Genomic DNA, 23214 nt, shown 5'->3' with positions numbered 1-23214 from the left:
ACACACAGTATGATGTCCCCACAGTACATTCCCCACACACAGTATGATGTCCCCACAGTACATTCCCCCACACAGTATGATGCCCCCACAGTACATTCCCCCCACGCACAGTATGATGTCCCCACAGTACATTCCCTCCACACACAGTATGATGTCTCCACAGTACATTCCCTCCACACAGTATGATGTCCTCACAGTACATTCCCCCACACATAGTATGATGTCCTCACAGTACATTCCCTCCACACACAGTATGATGTCCCCACAGTACATTCCCTCACACACAGTATGATGTCCCCACAGTACATTCCCCACACACAGTATGATGTCCTCACAGTACATTCCCCCCACACACAGTATGATATCCCCACAGTACATTCCCCACACACACAGTATGATGTCCCCACAGTACATTCCCCACACACAGTATGATGTCCCCACAGTACATTCCCCCCACACACAGTATGATGTCCCCACAGTACATTCCCCACACACACAGTATGATGTCCCCACAGTACATTCCCCACACACAGTATGATGTCCCCACAGTACATTCCCCCCACACACAGTATGATGTCCCCACAGTACATTCCCTCCACACACAGTATGATGTCTCCACAGTACATTCCTCCACACACAGTATGATGTCCCCACAGTACATTCCCCCACACACAGTATGATGTCCTCACAGTACATTCCCCCCACACACAGTATGATGTCCTCACAGTACATTCCCCCACACACAGTATGATGTCCCCACAGTACATTCCCCCACATACAGTATGATGTCCTCACAGTACATTCCCCCACACACAGTATGATGTCCCCACAGTACATTCCCCACACACACAGTATGATGTCCTCACAGTACATTCCCCCCACACACAGTATGATGTCCTCACAGTACATTCCCCCACACACAGTATGATGTCCCCACCGTACATTCCCCCACACACAGTATGATGTCCCCACAGTACATTCCCTCCACACACAGTATGATGTCCCCACAGTACATTCCCTCCACACACAGTATGATGTCCCCACAGTACATTCCCCCCACACACAGTATGATGTCCCCACAGTACATTACCCACACACACAGTATGATGTCCTCACAGTACATTCCTCCACACACAGTATGATGTCTCCACAGTACATTCCTCCACACACAGTATGATGTTCCCACAGTACATTCCCCCCACACACAGTATGATGTCCCCACAGTACATTCCCCCACACACAGTATGATGTCCTCACAGTACATTCCTCCCACAAACAGTATGATGTCCTCACTGTACAGTCATGGCCAAAAGTTTTGAGAATGACACCAAAATTATATTTTCACATGATCTGCTGGCCTCTGGTTTTTATTAGTGTTTGTCTGATGTTTATATCACATACAGAAATATAATTGCAATCATATTATGAGTACCAATAGGTTATATTGACAGTTAGAATGAGTTAATGCAGCAAGTCAATATTTGCAATGTTGCCCCTTCTTCTTCAAGACCTCTGTAATTCTCCCTGGCATGCTCTCAATCAACTTTTGGACCAAATCCTGACTGATAGCAGTCCATTCTTGCATAATCAATGCTTGCATTTTGCCAGAATTTGTTGGTTTTTGTTTGTCCACCCGTCTCTTGATGATTGACCACAAGTTCTCAATGGGATTAAGATCTGGGGAGTTTCCTGGCCATGGACCCAAAATCTCTATGTTTTGTTCCATGAGCCATTTAGTTATCACCTTTGCTTTATGGCAAGGTGCTCCATCATGCTGGAAAAGGCATTGTTGGGCGCCAAACTGCTCTTGGACGGTTGGGAGAAGTTGCTCTTGGAGGACATTCTGGTTCCATTCTTTATTCATGGCTGTGTTTTTAGGCAAGACTGTGAGTGAGCCGATTCCCTTGGCTGAGAAGCAACCCCACACATGAATGGTTTCAGGATGCTTTACAGTTGGCATGAGACAAGACTGGTGGTAGCGCTCACCTCTTCTTCTCCAAATAAGCTGTTTTCCAGATGTCCCAAACAATCGAAAATGGGATTCATCAGAGAAAATGACTTTGCCCCAGTCCTCAGCAGTCCACTCCCTGTACCTTTTGCAGAATATCAGTTGGTCCCTGATGTTTTTTCTGGAGAGAAGTGGCTTCTTTGCTGCCCTCCTTGAAACCAGCCCTTGCTCAAAGAGTCTCCCCCTCACAGTGCGTGCAGAAGCACTCACACCTGCCTGCTGCCATTCCTGAGCAAGCTCGGCACTGCTGGTAGTCCGATCCCGCAGCTGAAACAGTTTTAAGATATGGTCCTGGCACTTGCTGGTCTTTCTTGGGCGCCCTGGAGCCTTTTTGACAACAATGGAAGCTCTCTCCTTGAAGTTCTTGATGATGCGATAGATTGTTGACTGAGGTGCAATCTTTGTAGCTGCGATACTCTTCCCTGTTAGGCCATTTTTGTGCAGTGCAATGATGGCTGCACGTGTTTCTTTAGAGATAACCATGGTTAACTGAAGAGAAACAGTGATACCAAGAACCAGCCTCCTTTTAAAGTGTCCAGTGATGTCATTCTTACTTAATCATGACTGATTGATCGCCAGCCCTGTCCTCATCAACACCCACACCTGTGTTAATGGATCAATCACTAAAACCATGTTAGGTGCTCCTTTTAAGGCAAGACTGTAATGATGTTGAAATGTGTTTTGGGGGTTAAAGTTCATTTTCTGGGCAAATATTGACTTTGCAAGTACAGTAATTGCTGTTAAGCTGATCACTCTTTGACATTCAGGAGTATATGCAAGTTGCCATTACAAAAAATGAAGCAGTAAACTTTGGAAAAATTACTATTTGTCTCATTCTCAATACTTTTGGCCATGACTGTACATTCCCCCACACACAGTATGATGTCCCCACAGTACATTCCCCCACACACAGTATGATGTCCCCACAGTACATTCCCCCACACACAGTATGATGTCCTCACAGTACATTCCTCCCACAAACAGTATGATGTCCTCACAGTACATTCCCTCCACACACAGTATGATGTCCTCACAGTACATTCCCCCACACACAGTATGATGTCCTCACAGTACATTCCCCCTACACACAGTATGATGTCCCCACAGTACATTCCCCCCACACACAGTATGATGTCCTAACCGTACATTCCCCCACACACAGTATGATGTCCTCACAGTACATTCCCCCTACACACAGTATGATGTCCTCACAGTACATTCCCCCTACACACAGTATGATGTCCTCACAGTACATTCCCTCCACACACAGTATGATGTCCTCACAGTACATTCCCCCACACACAGTATGATGTCCTCACAGTACATTCCCCCTACACACAGTATGATGTCCTCACAGTACATTCCCCCACACACAGTATGATGTCCCCACAGTACATTCCCTCACACACAGTATGATGTCCCCACAGTACATTCCCCCCACACACAGTATGATGTCCTCACAGTACATTCCTGCACACACAGTATGATGTCTCCACAGTACATTCCTCCACACACAGTATGATGTCCCCACAGTACATTCCCCCCACATACAGTATGATGTCCCCACAGTACATTCCCCACACACAGTATGATGTCCCCACAGTACATTCCCCACACACAGTATGATGTCCCCACAGTACATTCCCCACACACAGTATGATGTCCTCACAGTACATTCCCCCCACACACAGTATGATGTCCCCACAGTACATTCCCCACACACAGTATGATGTCCCCACAGTACATTCCCCACACACAGTATGATGTCCCCACAGTACATTCCCCACACACAGTATGATGTCCCCACAGTACATTCCCCACACACAGTATGATGTACCCACAGTACATTCCTCCACACACAGTATGATGTCCTCACAGTACATTCCCCCACACACAGTATGATGTCCCTACAGTACATTCCCCCACACATAGTATGATGTCCCCACAGTACATTCCCCCACACACAGTATGATGTCCCCACAGTACATTCCTCCACACACAGTATGATGTCCTCACAGTACATTCCCCACACACAGTATGATGTCCCCACAGTACATTCCCCACACACAGTATGATGTCCCCACAGTACATTCCCCCACACAGTATGATGTCTCCACAGTACATTCCCCCCACACACAGTATGATGTCCCCACAGTACATTCCCCCACACAGTATGATGTCCCCACAGTACATTCCCCCACACACAGTATGATGTCCCCACAGTACATTCCTCCACACACAGTATGATGTCCTCACAGTACATTCCCCACACACAGTATGATGTCCCCACAGTACATTCCCCCACACACAGTATGATGTCCCCACAGTACATTCCCCCACACAGTATGATGTCCCCACAGTACATTCCCCCACACACAGTATGATGTCCTCACAGTACATTCCCCACACACAGTATGATGTCCTCACAGTACATCCCCCCACACACAGTATGATGTCCCCACAGTACATTCCCCCCACACACAGTATGATGTCCCCACAGTACATTCCCCACACACAGTATGATGTCCCCACAGTACATTCCCCCACACAGTATGATGCCCCCACAGTACATTCCCCCCACGCACAGTATGATGTCCCCACAGTACATTCCCTCCACACACAGTATGATGTCCCCACAGTACATTCCCTCCACACAGTATGATGTCCTCACAGTACATTCCCCCACACATAGTATGATGTCCTCACAGTACATTCCCTCCACACACAGTATGATGTCCCCACAGTACATTCCCCACACACAGTATGATGTCCTCACAGTACATTCCCCCACACATAGTATGATGTCCTCACAGTACATTCCCTCACACACAGTATGATGTCCCCACAGTACATTCCCCACACACAGTATGATGTCCTCACAGTACATTCCCCCCACACACAGTATGATATCCCCACAGTACATTCCCCACACACACAGTATGATGTCCCCACAGTACATTCCCCACACACAGTATGATGTCCCCACAGTACATTCCCCCCACACACAGTATGATGTCCCCACAGTACATTCCCCCACACACAGTATGATGTCTCCACAGTACATTCCTCCACACACAGTATGATGTCCCCACAGTACATTCCCCCACACACAGTATGATGTCCTCACAGTACATTCCCCCCACACACAGTATGATGTCCTCACAGTACATTCCCCCACACACAGTATGATGTCCCCACAGTACATTCCCCCACATACAGTATGATGTCCTCACAGTACATTCCCCCACACACAGTATGATGTCCCCACAGTACATTCCCCACACACACAGTATGATGTCCTCACAGTACATTCCCCCCACACACAGTATGATGTCCTCACAGTACATTCCCCCACACACAGTATGATGTCCCCACCGTACATTCCCCCACACACAGTATGATGTCCCCACAGTACATTCCCTCCACACACAGTATGATGTCCCCACAGTACATTCCCTCCACACACAGTATGATGTCCCCACAGTACATTCCCCCCACACACAGTATGATGTCCCCACAGTACATTACCCACACACACAGTATGATGTCCTCACAGTACATTCCTCCACACACAGTATGATGTCTCCACAGTACATTCCTCCACACACAGTATGATGTTCCCACAGTACATTCCCCCCACACACAGTATGATGTCCCCACAGTACATTCCCCCACACACAGTATGATGTCCTCACAGTACATTCCTCCCACAAACAGTATGATGTCCTCACTGTACATTCCCCCACACACAGTATGATGTCCCCACAGTACATTCCCCGACACACAGTATGATGTCCCCACAGTACATTCCCCCACACACAGTATGATGTCCTCACAGTACATTCCTCCCACAAACAGTATGATGTCCTCACAGTACATTCCCTCCACACACAGTATGATGTCCTCACAGTACATTCCCCCACACACAGTATGATGTCCTCACAGTACATTCCCCCTACACACAGTATGATGTCCCCACAGTACATTCCCCCCACACACAGTATGATGTCCTAACCGTGCATTCCCCCACACACAGTATGATGTCCTCACAGTACATTCCCCCTACACACAGTATGATGTCCTCACAGTACATTCCCCCTACACACAGTATGATGTCCTCACAGTACATTCCCTCCACACACAGTATGATGTCCTCACAGTACATTCCCCCACACACAGTATGATGTCCTCACAGTACATTCCCCCTACACACAGTATGATGTCCTCACAGTACATTCCCCCACACACAGTATGATGTCCCCACAGTACATTCCCTCACACACAGTATGATGTCCCCACAGTACATTCCCCCCACACACAGTATGATGTCCTCACAGTACATTCCTGCACACACAGTATGATGTCCCCACCGTACATTCCCCCACACACAGTATGATGTCCCCACAGTACATTCCCTCCACACACAGTATGATGTCCCCACAGTACATTCCCTCCACACACAGTATGATGTCTCCACAGTACATTCCCCCCACACACAGTATGATGTCCCCACAGTACATTACCCACACACACAGTATGATGTCCTCACAGTACATTCCTCCACACACAGTATGATGTCTCCACAGTACATTCCTCCACACACAGTATGATGTTCCCACAGTACATTCCCCCCACACACAGTATGATGTCCCCACAGTACATTCCCCCACACACAGTATGATGTCCTCACAGTACATTCCTCCCACAAACAGTATGATGTCCTCACTGTACATTCCCCCACACACAGTATGATGTCCCCACAGTACATTCCCCCACACACAGTATGATGTCCCCACAGTACATTCCCCCACACACAGTATGATGTCCTCACAGTACATTCCTCCCACAAACAGTATGATGTCCTCACAGTACATTCCCTCCACACACAGTATGATGTCCTCACAGTACATTCCCCCACACACAGTATGATGTCCTCACAGTACATTCCCCCTACACACAGTATGATGTCCCCACAGTACATTCCCCCCACACACAGTATGATGTCCTAACCGTACATTCCCCCACACACAGTATGATGTCCTCACAGTACATTCCCCCTACACACAGTATGATGTCCTCACAGTACATTCCCCCTACACACAGTATGATGTCCTCACAGTACATTCCCTCCACACACAGTATGATGTCCTCACAGTACATTCCCCCACACACAGTATGATGTCCTCACAGTACATTCCCCCTACACACAGTATGATGTCCTCACAGTACATTCCCCCACACACAGTATGATGTCCCCACAGTACATTCCCTCACACACAGTATGATGTCCCCACAGTACATTCCCCCCACACACAGTATGATGTCCTCACAGTACATTCCTGCACACACAGTATGATGTCTCCACAGTACATTCCTCCACACACAGTATGATGTCCCCACAGTACATTCCCCCCACATACAGTATGATGTCCCCACAGTACATTCCCCAACACACAGTATGATGTCCTCACTGTACATTCCCCCACACACAGTATGATGTCCTCACAGTACATTCCCCCACACACAGTATGATGTCCTCACAGTACATTCCTCCACACACAGTATGATGTCCTCACTGTACATTCCCCCACACACAGTATGATGTCCTCACAGTACATCCCCCCACACACAGTATGATGTCCTCACAGTACATTCCTCCACACACAGTATGATGTCCCCACAGTACATTCCCCACACACAGTATGATGTACCCACAGTACATTCCTCCACACACAGTATGATGTCCTCACAGTACATTCCTCCACACACAGTATGATGTCTCCACAGTACATTCCCTCCACACACAGTATGATGTCTCCACAGTACATTCCCCCACACACAGTATGATGTCCTCACAGTACATTCCCCTCACACACAGTATGATGTCCCCACTGTACATTCCCCTCCACACACAGTATGATGTCCTCACAGTACATTCCTCCACACACAGTATGATGTCCCCACAGTACATTCCTTCCACACACAGTATGATGTCCCCACAGTACATTCCCCCACACACAGTATGATGTCCCCACAGTACATTCCCCCACACACAGTATGATGTCCTCACAGTACATTCCCCCCACACACAGTATGATGTCCTCACAGTACATTCCCCCACACACAGTATGATGTCCTCACAGTACATTCCCCCACACACAGTATGATGTCCCCACAGTACATTCCCCCACATACAGTATGATGTCCTCACAGTACATTCCCCCACACACAGTATGATGTCCTCACAGTACATTCCCCCCACACACAGTATGATGTCCTCACAGTACATTCCCCCACACACAGTATGATGTCCCCACAGTACATTCCCCCACATACAGTATGATGTTCTCACAGTACATTCCCCCACACACAGTATGATGTCCCCACAGTACATTCCCCACACACACAGTATGATGTCCTCACAGTACATTCCCCCCACACACAGTATGATGTCCTCACAGTACATTCCCCCACACACAGTATGATGTCCCCACCGTACATTCCCCCACACACAGTATGATGTCCCCACAGTACATTCCCTCCACACACAGTATGATGTCCCCACAGTACATTCCCTCCACACACAGTATGATGTCCCCACAGTACATTCCCCCCACACACAGTATGATGTCCCCACAGTACATTACCCACACACACAGTATGATGTCCTCACAGTACATTCCTCCACACACAGTATGATGTCTCCACAGTACATTCCTCCACACACAGTATGATGTTCCCACAGTACATTCCCCCCACACACAGTATGATGTCCCCACAGTACATTCCCCCACACACAGTATGATGTCCTCACAGTACATTCCTCCCACAAACAGTATGATGTCCTCACTGTACATTCCCCCACACACAGTATGATGTCCCCACAGTACATTCCCCCACACACAGTATGATGTCCCCACAGTACATTCCCCCACACACAGTATGATGTCCTCACAGTACATTCCTCCCACAAACAGTATGATGTCCTCACAGTACATTCCCTCCACACACAGTATGATGTCCTCACAGTACATTCCCCCACACACAGTATGATGTCCTCACAGTACATTCCCCCTACACACAGTATGATGTCCCCACAGTACATTCCCCCCACACACAGTATGATGTCCTAACCGTACATTCCCCCACACACAGTATGATGTCCTCACAGTACATTCCCCCTACACACAGTATGATGTCCTCACAGTACATTCCCCCTACACACAGTATGATGTCCTCACAGTACATTCCCTCCACACACAGTATGATGTCCTCACAGTACATTCCCCCACACACAGTATGATGTCCTCACAGTACATTCCCCCTACACACAGTATGATGTCCTCACAGTACATTCCCCCACACACAGTATGATGTCCCCACAGTACATTCCCTCACACACAGTATGATGTCCCCACAGTACATTCCCCCCACACACAGTATGATGTCCTCACAGTACATTCCTGCACACACAGTATGATGTCTCCACAGTACATTCCTCCACACACAGTATGATGTCCCCACAGTACATTCCCCCCACATACAGTATGATGTCCCCACAGTACATTCCCCACACACAGTATGATGTCCCCACAGTACATTCCCCACACACAGTATGATGTCCCCACAGTACATTCCCCACACACAGTATGATGTCCTCACAGTACATTCCCCCCACACACAGTATGATGTCCCCACAGTACATTCCCCACACACAGTATGATGTCCCCACAGTACATTCCCCACACACAGTATGATGTCCCCACAGTACATTCCCCACACACAGTATGATGTCCCCACAGTACATTCCCCACACACAGTATGATGTACCCACAGTACATTCCTCCACACACAGTATGATGTCCTCACAGTACATTCCCCCACACACAGTATGATGTCCCTACAGTACATTCCCCCACACATAGTATGATGTCCCCACAGTACATTCCCCCACACACAGTATGATGTCCCCACAGTACATTCCTCCACACACAGTATGATGTCCTCACAGTACATTCCCCACACACAGTATGATGTCCCCACAGTACATTCCCCACACACAGTATGATGTCCCCACAGTACATTCCCCCACACAGTATGATGTCTCCACAGTACATTCCCCCCACACACAGTATGATGTCCCCACAGTACATTCCCCCACACAGTATGATGTCCCCACAGTACATTCCCCCACACACAGTATGATGTCCCCACAGTACATTCCTCCACACACAGTATGATGTCCTCACAGTACATTCCCCACACACAGTATGATGTCCCCACAGTACATTCCCCCACACACAGTATGATGTCCCCACAGTACATTCCCCCACACAGTATGATGTCCCCACAGTACATTCCCCCACACACAGTATGATGTCCTCACAGTACATTCCCCACACACAGTATGATGTCCTCACAGTACATCCCCCCACACACAGTATGATGTCCCCACAGTACATTCCCCCCACACACAGTATGATGTCCCCACAGTACATTCCCCACACACAGTATGATGTCCCCACAGTACATTCCCCCACACAGTATGATGCCCCCACAGTACATTCCCCCCACGCACAGTATGATGTCCCCACAGTACATTCCCTCCACACACAGTATGATGTCCCCACAGTACATTCCCTCCACACAGTATGATGTCCTCACAGTACATTCCCCCACACATAGTATGATGTCCTCACAGTACATTCCCTCCACACACAGTATGATGTCCCCACAGTACATTCCCTCACACACAGTATGATGTCCCCACAGTACATTCCCCACACACAGTATGATGCCCTCACAGTACATTCCCCCCACACACAGTATGATATCCCCACAGTACATTCCCCACACACACAGTATGATGTCCCCACAGTACATTCCCCACACACAGTATGATGTCCCCACAGTACATTCCCCCCACACACAGTATGATGTCCCCACAGTACATTCCCTCCACACACAGTATGATGTCTCCACAGTACATTCCTCCACACACAGTATGATGTCCCCACAGTACATTCCCCCACACACAGTATGATGTCCTCACAGTACATTCCCCCCACACACAGTATGATGTCCTCACAGTACATTCCCCCACACACAGTATGATGTCCCCACAGTACATTCCCCCACATACAGTATGATGTCCTCACAGTACATTCCCCCACACACAGTATGATGTCCCCACAGTACATTCCCCACACACACAGTATGATGTCCTCACAGTACATTCCCCCCACACACAGTATGATGTCCTCACAGTACATTCCCCCACACACAGTATGATGTCCCCACCGTACATTCCCCCACACACAGTATGATGTCCCCACAGTACATTCCCTCCACACACAGTATGATGTCCCCACAGTACATTCCCTCCACACACAGTATGATGTCCCCACAGTACATTCCCCCCACACACAGTATGATGTCCCCACAGTACATTACCCACACACACAGTATGATGTCCTCACAGTACATTCCTCCACACACAGTATGATGTCTCCACAGTACATTCCTCCACACACAGTATGATGTTCCCACAGTACATTCCCCCCACACACAGTATGATGTCCCCACAGTACATTCCCCCACACACAGTATGATGTCCTCACAGTACATTCCTCCCACAAACAGTATGATGTCCTCACTGTACATTCCCCCACACACAGTATGATGTCCCCACAGTACATTCCCCCACACACAGTATGATGTCCCCACAGTACATTCCCCCACACACAGTATGATGTCCTCACAGTACATTCCTCCCACAAACAGTATGATGTCCTCACAGTACATTCCCTCCACACACAGTATGATGTCCTCACAGTACATTCCCCCACACACAGTATGATGTCCTCACAGTACATTCCCCCTACACACAGTATGATGTCCCCACAGTACATTCCCCCCACACACAGTATGATGTCCTAACCGTACATTCCCCCACACACAGTATGATGTCCTCACAGTACATTCCCCCTACACACAGTATGATGTCCTCACAGTACATTCCCCCTACACACAGTATGATGTCCTCACAGTACATTCCCTCCACACACAGTATGATGTCCTCACAGTACATTCCCCCACACACAGTATGATGTCCTCACAGTACATTCCCCCTACACACAGTATGATGTCCTCACAGTACATTCCCCCAAACACAGTATGATGTCCCCACAGTACATTCCCTCACACACAGTATGATGTCCCCACAGTACATTCCCCCCACACACAGTATGATGTCCTCACAGTACATTCCTGCACACACAGTATGATGTCCCCACCGTACATTCCCCCACACACAGTATGATGTCCCCACAGTACATTCCCTCCACACACAGTATGATGTCCCCACAGTACATTCCCTCCACACACAGTATGATGTCCCCACAGTACATTCCCCCCACACACAGTATGATGTCCCCACAGTACATTACCCACACACACAGTATGATGTCCTCACAGTACATTCCTCCACACACAGTATGATGTCTCCACAGTACATTCCTCCACACACAGTATGATGTTCCCACAGTACATTCCCCCCACACACAGTATGATGTCCCCACAGTACATTCCCCCACACACAGTATGATGTCCTCACAGTACATTCCTCCCACAAACAGTATGATGTCCTCACTGTACATTCCCCCACACACAGTATGATGTCCCCACAGTACATTCCCCCACACACAGTATGATGTCCCCACAGTACATTCCCCCACACACAGTATGATGTCCTCACAGTACATTCCTCCCACAAACAGTATGATGTCCTCACAGTACATTCCCTCCACACACAGTATGATGTCCTCACAGTACATTCCCCCACACACAGTATGATGTCCTCACAGTACATTCCCCCTACACACAGTATGATGTCCCCACAATACATTCCCCCCACACACAGTATGATGTCCTAACCGTACATTCCCCCACACACAGTATGATGTCCTCACAGTACATTCCCCCTACACACAGTATGATGTCCTCACAGTACATTCCCCCTACACACAGTATGATGTCCTCACAGTACATTCCCTCCACACACAGTATGATGTCCTCACAGTACATTCCCCCACACACAGTATGATGTCCTCACAGTACATTCCCCCTACACACAGTATGATGTCCTCACAGTACATTCCCCCACACACAGTATGATGTCCCCACAGTACATTCCCTCACACACAGTATGATGTCCCCACAGTACATTCCCCCCACACACAGTATGATGTCCTCACAGTACATTCCTGCACACACAGTATGATGTCTCCACAGTACATTCCTCCACACACAGTATGATGTCCCCACAGTACATTCCCCCCACATACAGTATGATGTCCCCACAGTACATTCCCCAACACACATTATGATGTCCTCACTGTACATTCCCCCACACACAGTATGATGTCCTCACAGTACATTCCCCCACACACAGTATGATGTCCTCACAGTACATTCCTCCACACACAGTATGATGTCCTCACTGTACATTCCCCCACACACAGTATGATGTCCTCACAGTACATCCCCCCACACACAGTATGATGTCCTCACAGTACATTCCTCCACACACAGTATGATGTCCCCACAGTACATTCCCCACACACAGTATGATGTACCCACAGTACATTCCTCCACACACAGTATGATGTCCTCACAGTACATTCCTCCACACACAGTATGATGTCTCCACAGTACATTCCCTCCACACACAGTATGATGTCTCCACAGTACATTCCCCCACACACAGTATGATGTCCTCACAGTACATTCCCCTCACACACAGTATGATGTCCCCACTGTACATTCCCCTCCACACACAGTATGATGTCCTCACAGTACATTCCTCCACACACAGTATGATGTCCCCACAGTACATTCCTTCCACACACAGTATGATGTCCCCACAGTACATTCCCCCTCACACAGTATGATGTCCCCACAGTACATTCCCCCACACACAGTATGATGTCCTCACAGTACATTCCCCCCACACACAGTATGATGTCCTCACAGTACATTCCCCCACACACAGTATGATGTCCCCACAGTACATTCCCCCACACACAGTATGATGTCCCCACAGTACATTCCCCCACACACAGTATGATGTCTCCACAGTACATTCCTCCACACACACAGTATGATGTCTTTACAGTACATTCCCTCCACACACAGTATGATGTCTCCACAGTACATTCCCTCCACACACAGTATGATGTCTCCACAGTACATTCCCCCACACACAGTATGATGTCCTCACAGTACATTCCCCTCACACACAGTATGATGTCCCCACTGTACATTCCCCTCCACACACAGTATGATGTCCTCACAGTACATTCCTCCACACACAGTATGATGTCCTCACAGTACATTCCTTCCACACACAGTATGATGTCCCCACAGTACATTCCCCCACACACAGTATGATGTCTCCACAGTACATTCCCCATATACAGTATGATGTGCCCACAGTACATTCCCCCCACACACAGTATGATGTCTCCACAGTACATTCCTCCACACACAGTATGATGTCTCCACAGTACATTCCTCCACACACAGTATGATGTCCTCACAGTACATTCCCCCCACACACAGTATGAAGTCTCCACAGTACATTCCCCCACACACAGTATGATTTCCTCACAGTACATTCCCCTCACACACAGTATGATGTCCCCACTGTACATTCCCCTCCACACACAGTATGATGTCCTCACAGTACATTCCTCCACACACAGTATGATGTCCCCACAGTACATTCCCCCACACACAGTATGATGTCCTCACAGTACATTCCTCCACACACAGTATGATGTCCTCACAGTACATTCCTTCCACACACAGTATGATGTGCCCACAGTACATTCCCCCACACACAGTATGATGTCTCCACAGTACATTCCCCATACACAGTATGATGTGCCCACAGTACATTCCCCCCACACACAGTATGATGTCTCCACAGTACATTCCTCCACACACAGTATGATGTACTCACAGTACATTCCCCCCACACACAGTATGATGTCCTCACAGTACATTCCTCCACACACAGTATGATGTCCCCACAGTACATTCCCCCACACAGTATGATGTCCTCACAGTACATCCCCCCACACACAGTATGATGTCCTCACAGTACATTCCCCACACACACAGTATGATGTCCTCACAGTACATTCCTCCACACACAGTATGATGTCCTCACAGTACATTCCGCCACACACAGTATGATGTCCTCACAGTACATTCCCCCCACACACAGTATGATGTCCCCACAGTACATTCCCCCCACACACAGTATGATGTCCCCACAGTACATTCCCCCACACACAGTATGATGTCCCCACAGTACATTCCCCCACACACAGTATGATGTCCCCACAGTACATTCCCTCCACACACAGTATGATGTCCTCACAGTACATTCCCTCCACACACAGTATGATGTCCTCACAGTACATTCCCCACACACACAGTATGATGTCCCCACAGTACATTCCCCCACACACAGTATGATGTCCCCACAGTACATTCCCCCCACACACAGTATGATGTCCCCACAGTACATTCCCCCACACACAGTATGATGTCCCCACAGTACATTCCCTCACACACAGTATGATGTCCCCACAGTACATTCCCCCCCACACACAGTATGATGTCCCCACAGTACATTCCCTCACACACAGTATGATGTCCTCACAGTACATTCTCCACACACAGTATGATGTCCTCACAGTACATTCCCTCCACACACAGTATGATGTCCTCACAGTACATTCCCTCCACACACAGTATGATGTCCCCACAGTACATTCCCCCACACACAGTATGATGTCCTCACAGTACATTCCTCCACACACAGTATGATGTCCCCACAGTACATTCCCCCCACACACACAGTATGATGTCCTCACAGTACTTTCCTCCACACACAGTATGATGTCCCCACAGTACATTCCCCCACACACAGTATGATGTCCCCACAGTACATTCGTCCACGCACAGTATGATGTCCCCACAGTACATTCCCCCACACACAGTATGATGTCCCCACAGTACATTCCTCCACACACAGTATGATGTCCTCACAGTACATTCCTCCACACACAGTATGATGTCTCCACAGTACATTCCCCCCACACAGTATGATGTCCCCACAGTACATTCCCCCACACACAGTATGATGTCCCCACAGTACATTCCCCCACACACAGTATGATGTCCCCACAGTACATTCCTCCACACACAGTATGATGTCCCCACAGTACATTCCCCCACACACAGTATGATGTCCCACAGTACATTCCCTCCACACACAGTATGATGTCCCCACAGTACATTCCCTCCACACACAGTATGATGTCCTCACAGTACATTCCTCCACACACACAGTATGATGTCCCCACAGTACATCCCCCCACACACAGTATGATGTCCCCACAGTACATTCCCCCACACACAGTATGATGTCCCCACAGTACATTCCCTCACACACAGTATGATGTCTCCACAGTACATTCCCCCCACACACAGTATGATGTCCCCACAGTACATTCCCCACACACAGAATGATGTCCTCACAGTACATTCCCCCCACACACAGTATGATGTCCTCACAGTACATTCCTCACACACACAGTATAATGTCCCCACAGTACATTCCCCACACATAGTATGATGTCCCCACAGTACATTCCCTCACACACAGTATGATGTCCCCACAGTACATTCCCCCCCACACACAGTATGATGTCCTCACAGTACATTCCCCCACACACAGTATGATGTCCTCACAGTACATTCACCCACACACAGTATGATGTCCCCACAGTACATTCCCCCACACACAGTATGATGTCCTCACAGTACATTCCACCACACATAGTATGATGTCCCCACAGTACATTCCCCCACACACAGTATAATGTCCCCACAGTACATTCCCCCACACACAGTATGATGTCCCCACAGTAAATTCCTCCACACACAGTATGATGTCCCCACAGTACATTCCTCCACACACAGTATGATGTCCTCACAGTACATTCCCCTACACACAGTATAATGTCCCCACAGTACATTCCTCCACACACAGTATGATGTCCTCACAGTACATTCCTCCACACACAGTATGATGTCCTCACAGTACATTCCTCCACACACAGTATGATGTCCTCACAGTACATTCCTCCACACACAGTATGATGTCTCCACAGTACATTCCCCCCACACACAGTATGATGTCCTCACAGTACATTCCCCCCACACACAGTATGATGTCCTCACAGTACATTCCTCCACACACAGTATGATGTCTCCACAGTACATTCCCCCCACACACAGTATGATGTCCTCACAGTACATTCCCCCCACACACAGTATGATGTCCTCACAGTACATTCCTCCACACACAGTATGATGTCTCCACAGTACATTCCCCCCACACACAGTATGATGTCCTCACAGTACATTCCTCCACACACAGTATGATGTCCTCACAGTACATTCCCCTACACACACAGTATGATGTCCCCACAGTACATTCCCCCCACACACACAGTATGATGTCCCCACAGTACATTCCCCCACACACAGTATGATGTCCCCACAGTACATTCCTTCACACACAGTATGATGTCCCCACAGTACATTCCCTCCACACACAGTATGATGTCCTCACAGTACATTCCTCCACACACAGTATGATGTCCTCACAGTACATTCCTCCACACACAGTATGATGTCTCCACAGTACATTCCTCCACACACAGTATGATGTCCTCACAGTACATTCCCTCCACACACAGTATGATGTCCCCACAGTACATTCTGTAGCGCCGGCGTCCCTGCCCTCTGCTAGGCAGGGACGCTGTTCCCCTCACCTCTCTGCTCCGTGCCCGGCGTCCTCCTCCCGCTCTGCTGGCCGCGCGCGCTCCTTCCCGGCCATTGTGCTTAGGGCGCGCGCGCTCTCCCTCCCTCTTAAAGGGGCCGCGCGCGCCGTCCTAAGGAGTCCCCGGCCAATGGCCGGAGGACTTCACCATATATAAGGCACCTCCTCCAAAATGGAGGTGCCCGAGCAATGTTGTTGCACTGTTCACTACTCTGCTTCAGCCCTCAGGTCCCGTTGCCAGTTACCTGCCAGATACCTGCCAGATTCCTGCCAGCTTGCTGTCTTATTCCTGCCTGATTATCTGCTACCTGCCTGCTAGTCTGAGGTCCGACGGTCTGCCTTACTACTCCTGTCAGTCTGTCTATGGACCAGCTTGCCCGCTCACCTGGGAGCACACATCTGCTACCTGCCTGCTAGCCTACCTGGAGGCTCCGCCGTCACGTGCTGTGACCACCTACCTGTCCAGTGACTCCTGCCCGCTCACCTGGGAGCGCTCATCTGCTGCCTGTCTGCTAGCCTACCTGGAGGCTCTGCCGTCACGTGCTGTGACCACCCGCCTGTCCAGAGACTTCTGCCCGCTCACCTGGGAGCGCTCATCGGCCGCCTGTCTGTTGGTCTTCCTGGAGGCTCCGCCGTCACATGCTGTGACCACCCGTTCATCCCGAGACTCTCGCCTGCTCACCTGGGAGCTCACGTCTATCATCAGCCGCCACAGGTCGTACCAACCCTTTACCCAGAGACTGCCCCGGTCACTTGCCGTGACCATCTGCCCGTTCATTTAGAGACTGCCCCGGTCACTTGCCGTGACCATCTGCCCGTTCATCCAGAGACTGCCCCGGTCACTTGCTGTGACCATCTGCCCGTTCATCCAGAGACTGCCCCGGTCACTTGCCGTGACCTCCAGCCTGTTCACTCAGAGACTGTCCCGGTCACCTGCTGTGACTTCCTGCCCGTCTTCCCTGGTCGCCACCCGCTCCCTTACAAGGACCGCCCCCTTGTATAGTAGCTCAGAGGTTCCGCCTCCCAGACCCGTTACAGTTTGCTCGGGCCATGGAACCCGGTGGCACCCAAGCTCCCTCGCTCTCGGACCTGTGTCATGAACTGTCCCGTCAAAGGTCCCAACAGGAGTCCATCCTGGGTCACCTGCGGAATGTCAATACTCGCCTGGACACTCTGACTGCTCCACCAGCAACCTCCGCCAGTGCCATGTCTCGCAATCCGGCAGCTCCGCTGCCCACCAATACTATGGTATCCTACCCCGGACCCCGGCTTTCTGCACCTCCTCGCTTCGGAGGCGACTCCGCCCAGGCTCGGGGCTTCATAAATCAGTGCACCCTGCACTTTGAACTATTGTCCCACCAGTTTAACTCCGACCGAGCCAAAATTGCATTCATCATGTCCCATCTCACCGGGGAGGCCCTGGCCTGGCTAAATCCTCTATGGGAGAGAGGAGACCCCCTGGTGTCCAACTTGCCTGCTTTTCTCACTACTTTCCGGAAAGTCTTCGACGAACCCGGACGGAAGACCTCATCCGCATCATCTCTGCTACGCCTCCGTCAGGGAAGTCTCACCGTGGGCCAATATGCCATACGGTTCCGTACCCTTGCCTCGGAGCTGGCCTGGGATAACGACGCTCTGGTATCCGTCTTCTGGGAGGGTCTGTCCGGCCGTATTAAAGATGAACTTGCCGGTCGGGACATCCCTACCACTCTCGATGACCTAATAACTCTTGCCACCCGGATTGACCTACGGTTCCAGGAGCGTGCCAAAGAGGTCACCCGTGAGAGGAGGTTACCACGTCTAGCTCCTACTTTTCAGAAACCCGTCACTCCCTCCGTCTCTACCCAGGTACACTCTCCTGAGCCTATGCAGGTCGACCAGACCAAGATGGTCAAAACCCGTCAGGACTTACGCCGTGCCGAGGGGAGCTGCTTCTACTGTGGCAGTAAGGAGCACCGGATCCGTACCTGCCCGGAGAGGTCGGGAAACGCCTGTGTCTAGGTTCGCTCAGAGAGGTCGACCTAGACAAGAATAAATCCTCTCCATCTCTGCTGTTGTCAGTCTCAATCGTCTGCGGGGAGAACCGTTATTTCGAACTAGCCCAACTTGACTCTGGAGCAGCCGGGAATCTTATTTCACAGTCCCTGGTAGAGAAATACCGCATCCCCACCAAACCTCTGGCTGTACCCTTGTCTGTTGCTGCCGTGGATGGGGGTCTCTTACCACGCCCCATCCAACTCATCACCGAATCCATTACTCTGCAGGTGGGAATGCTGCATTCTGAGAGTATCTCCTTTCATGTTCTGCCTGGACTCTCCCACGCCCTCTTGCTAGGCCTACCTTGGCTCCAGAGACATGCACCCGTGCTTGACTGGCAGACCGGAGAAGTCCTTCGCTGGGGACAGGACTGCCATAAGACCTGTCTGGTTCCCGTCCATCCCGTCCGTCCTTCTCCTACCCCAGCTAATCTACCTGGACTTCCGATTCCTTATTGGTCTTATGCTGATGTCTTTAATAAAAAGGAAGCAGAGACACTACCCCCTCATAGACCATACGACTGCCCTATCGACCTGTTACCTGGTACTACTCCTCCCCGTGGGCGTATTTATCCATTATCCGCTGCAGAGACCCGGTCGATGTCCGAATATATTGAGGAGAATCTGGCCAGGGGATTCATCCGGAAATCTACCTCCCCGGCGGGAGCAGGCTTCTTTTTCGTCAAAAAGAAGGACGGCTCTCTCCGTCCCTGTATAGACTATAGAGGCCTTAACCAGATCACGGTGAAGAATAAGTACCCCCTTCCGCTCATTCCGGAGTTATTTGATCGTCTGAGGGGGGCTAGAATCTTCACCAAACTGGACCTCCGTGGGGCGTACAACCTGGTTCGTATCCGTCAGGGGGATGAATGGAAGACGGCATTCAACACCCGGGACGGCCACTATGAATATCTGGTAATGCCCTTTGGTCTCTGTAACGCTCCTGCCGTCTTTCAAGAGTTGGTCAATGACATCTTCTGGGACCTTCTCTACTCCTGCGTAGTGGTGTACCTGGACGACATCTTGGTCTTCTCTCCGGATCTCCAGACTCACCGGAGGGACGTTCGTCAGGTCCTGCTCAGGCTCAGGCAGAATCACCTCTTCGCTAAATACGAGAAGTGCCTCTTTGAGCAGACCTCGCTTCCGTTTTTGGGCTACATTATTTCTCAGACCGGCCTACGAATGGATCCAGAGAAACTGTCTGCCATCGAGAAATGGCCTCGACCGGAGGGGTTGAAGGCCATTCAGCGGTTCCTGGGCTTCGCTAACTACTACCGCCTCTTCATACCACACTTCTCTTCCCGGACTGCCCCAATTTCCGCGCTCACCCGTAAGGGTACTAATCCCAAAGAGTGGCCGCCCGAAGCAGAGGAGGCCTTTCTTTCCCTAAAACAGGCCTTCTCTTCCGCCCCGGTGCTGCATCGCCCGGACGGCAACAATCAGTTCTTCCTGGAAGTTGACGCCTCCTCCTCTGGAGCCGGAGCGGTACTTACTCAAAAATAATCTTCCGGGAGAATGGTAACTTGTGGCTTCTTCTCCAAACTCTTCTCCTCTTCTGAGCGCAACTATTCCATAGGAGACCGAGAGTTATTGGCCATCAAGCTGGCGTTGGAGGAGTGGCGTTACCTACTCGAGGGGGCTCTTCACCCGGTAATAATTTACACTGACCACAAGAACTTGGCTTACCTCCAGCATGCCCAGAGACTTAACCCGCGCCAAGCCCGGTGGTCCTTGTTTTTTGCTCGCTTTGATTTTGTTCTTCATTTTCGCCCGGCTGACAAAAACGTCAAAGCAGACGCCTTGTCCCGATCCTTTCTGGTGTCCGATCTCGAGGAAGAACCTAAACATATCATCGATCCCGCCAGAGTAATGCAGGTGGCTCCCGTGAGTCTAAATTGTCTCCCTCCCGGTAAGACGTTTGTTTCAGTACCTGATCGGAAGAAGATCCTACACTGGGGCCATTCGTCTAAACTAGCTGGCCACGCCGGTCAGAAAAAGACCCTCCAGCTTATTGCCCGGCACTACTGGTGGCCTACCCTGCACAAGGACGTAATAGACTTTGTTTCTGCCTGTGTGTCCTGCGCCCGCAACAAAGTCCCGAGACACCTGCCAGCCGGTCGCCTCCTTCCGCTTCCTGTGCCTGCTGCCCCCTGGCAGCATATTGCTATGGACTTCATAACTGATCTCCCCGTCTCCGCCGGTTGTACGGTCATTTGGGTGGTCGCTGATCGCTTTTCCAAGATGGCTCACTTTATTCCCCTGCCAGCCCTCCCGTCTGCACCCGAGCTGGCTAAAGACTTTATCCGCCACATCTTCCGTCTTCATGGCCTGCCCCTCCACATCGTGTCGGATCGTGGGGTACAGTTCACCTCACGTTTCTGGAGAGCCACTTGTAAACTGCTAGACGTCACCCTGGACTTCTCTTCCGCTTACCACCCACAGTCCAATGGTCAAGTGGAGCGGATCAATCAGAACCTGACCAGTTACCTCCGGCACTTCGTTAATGCCCATCATTCAGACTGGGTGGATCTCCTACCATGGGCCGAGTTCTCTTATAACAATCACGAGAGCGAATCCTCCTCCAAATCCCCGTTTTTTGTAGTCTTCGGTCAGCATCCTCGGATTCCTTTTCCTGTCTCCACCTCTGTGGACAACCCGGCTGCGGAATCTCTCGTTAGCAAATTTTCCTCCATTTGGGAGAGTACCCGATCCGCACTCCTTCAGTCGTCCGAACGGATGAAAAGACACGCTGACAAAAAACGCCTGGATCCTCCACAGTTTCGTCCTGGAGATAAAGTCTGGCTCTCATCTAAATATGTCCGACTCAAGATACCTTCTTACAAGTTAGGGCCTCGGTTCATCGGTCCTCTGGAGGTCATCAGTCAGATCAACCCGGTGGCCTATAAATTGAAACTCCCGGCCAACTTACGGATCCCTAACTCCTTCCATGTATCTCTCCTCAAACCTGTGGTACTTAACTCTTTTTCCAAGTCTACAGGTACGCCTCCTGCTCCGGTTTCTGCTGAGGATGAGTTTGAGGTAGAGAACATTCTTGCCACCAAAAGGGTAAGAGGAAAGACCTTTTTTCTAGTAGATTGGAAGGGGTTTGGTCCTGAGGAGAGAACGTGGGAGCCCCGGGAGAACATCCATGCCCCTCTTATCCTAGCTAAATTTCTGTCTGGCCTAAAAAAGGGGGGGTACTGTAGCGCCAGCGTCCCTGCCCTCTGCTAGGCAGGGACGCTGTTCCC

The sequence above is a fragment of the Phyllobates terribilis genome, unplaced genomic scaffold, assembly GCF_046119375.1.
Source record: "Phyllobates terribilis strain yellow unplaced genomic scaffold, ASM4611937v1 Scaffold_7__3_contigs__length_470593459, whole genome shotgun sequence".
Taxonomy (NCBI): Eukaryota; Metazoa; Chordata; class Amphibia; order Anura; family Dendrobatidae; genus Phyllobates; species Phyllobates terribilis.
This window is presented reverse-complemented; position numbering follows the sequence as displayed.